This window comes from Triticum aestivum, chromosome 6A (genome assembly GCF_018294505.1).
Source record: "Triticum aestivum cultivar Chinese Spring chromosome 6A, IWGSC CS RefSeq v2.1, whole genome shotgun sequence".
NCBI lineage: Eukaryota > Viridiplantae > Streptophyta > Magnoliopsida > Poales > Poaceae > Triticum > Triticum aestivum.
In genome coordinates, this window is record NC_057809.1 from 621,040,382 (window position 1) to 621,042,564 (window position 2,183).

Below are 2,183 nucleotides of genomic sequence, written 5' to 3' on the forward strand. Positions count from 1 at the left end.
GATTACGAGTGTTGGGTAGGGCTCGGTGGTCAAACGCCTCACCGTCTCACAACGGGAAAACCATAACTGATCTCATAATAAATAATAGAGTCAAGTACACCGGTGGTGCTAGAACTTGGCGTAAACGGTCACTTTAGTGCTAGAACTTGTGGCATACATTGAAGTGGTGCAAAAACTTGGCTCGGACATGCAAATACGGTGCTAATCATGTTTGTATACTTCCGCAACACTGACGAGGCCTGCCAGCATGGCGTAGGACCCGTTGTCCGTGACCAAACAATGAAGACAAAGTGTGTGGTTTTTTTTCCTTTTTCCTAGAAACCCCCTTGTCTTTTATATTTTTTTCACCAAAAAGACCCTGAGAGGCGGGTCCTAGCTGTCAGCAGCAAAAATAATAATTGAACAGAAAAAAGGTGCGCTTAGGTTTCAAACCAGTGACCTCCAATTAACGTGTCCGCTGCGAACCACCTAACAAAAACCATGCTCGTTGTCTGAAGAGGATACACCTTATATTCTTTAATATTTTTAGATGAATATTCTTTAATTAAACAACACAAATTTGCAAAGGTTTCTTACTCTTTACGCTTTTTTAGACAATGCTACAATGTACGTCTATAACAGAACGTGCTCATGGGCCAAAACTGACAACAGTTTGTCAGTTAGTGTGGCCTACTTTAATATGTTACTATTTTATTTTTATTTTTTGCAGTTTGTAATAAAAATTAATTATAACTATAAATAACATACATATAAATATATAATTTTAATTATGTATTCATTTGAGGAACAATAGTCTCCGTACATATATTTATATTTTTAGTTATATAAATTCTTTTTTTGAAAACACACAAACTTTATTAGAAAACATCTCATAAAAAACCTTTGTTAAAATCGCATGAGCACTTTTAAAACAAATCAATTCTTTTAAAGACTGGACACTTTTATATAATAGGTGAACATTTTATCAAACTACATGAGCATTTACTTAACGTTATTTATTTTATTTATATGTATATTATTTAAAAATATAATTCTATTTTTTAATAAAATTTTGGAAAAAACCAAAATTTTGAAAATTTTAAAAAAGCTAACGGTACGCTCAGGGTTCGAGTCTCTGCGGCTGCATCTTGTTTACTATATTTTCTTCTTTTTTCTTATTCAACTGAGGATATATAGCTTGTGTTTCCTTTTTTTGGCAAAAATATAGCCTGTGTTTCCTTAATGTACATGAACGGTGAATGGGTTGGGTGGCTAACTTCACGAGCAGGGAACTTGAGGTTGCTCTGATTGGAAACCTGAGCATACCTTTAATTTCATTCAATTAAAATTTGTGCTGCAGATAGCTGGGACCCGCTTGTCAGCAGCTTTTCTATATGAAAAAAATAAAAGGTTTCCATGCAAAAAAGCATGCCGCACGCCTTGTCTTCATTGTTGGGTCACTGACAAATGGGCTCACGCCACACTAGCATGCCTCGTCAGCGTCGTGGACATATACAAACGCGATTAGCACTATATTTGCACGTCCAAGCCAAGTTTTTACACCACTTCGATGTATTCCACAAGTTGTAGCACTAAAGTTACCGTTTGCGTCAAGTTCTAACACTAGCGGAGTAATTGACTCTAAATAATAACTTGAATGTACATTTCATATTACCCTAGTTGGTTTTGATGATTTATGATAAAATCATTGAGATGAATAAAGTTCAGAGTTGCTTGGAATATTCAGGCATAATTATAGTTCTCCTCTATCAAGCTCCAACTTAGGCCAATGTCTGCATTTGGCATACCACTAAAAGATCCTACACTTTCCTTTTTAGGCAAATTAATGCCTTTTGTGCTTCGAAACACTCTAATATATGGTTTTAGCATCATGGATATTTTTTAAACTTTCTTCCTCGGATTAACACACTATCCGGTCCATCTTGACAATACTCACTGAATAAAATATTTATCAATCGAAAGGATCAACGTGAACTCGTCAAGGTGGTACATCAACAGAAAAAAAAAGGTTGTATCATCCTTTTGGTTTCAACCATCAATTGAGCAAATCTGAGAATCTATTTACAAATTGGAAAAATTATCAATCATTGAATATAGCTCAGTCAATTTTCTGATTTTCATCCTCTAATCTATTGCCTCTACCTGACACCAGCCGCTTTTCAGCCATCGAGCCGTAGCCTACA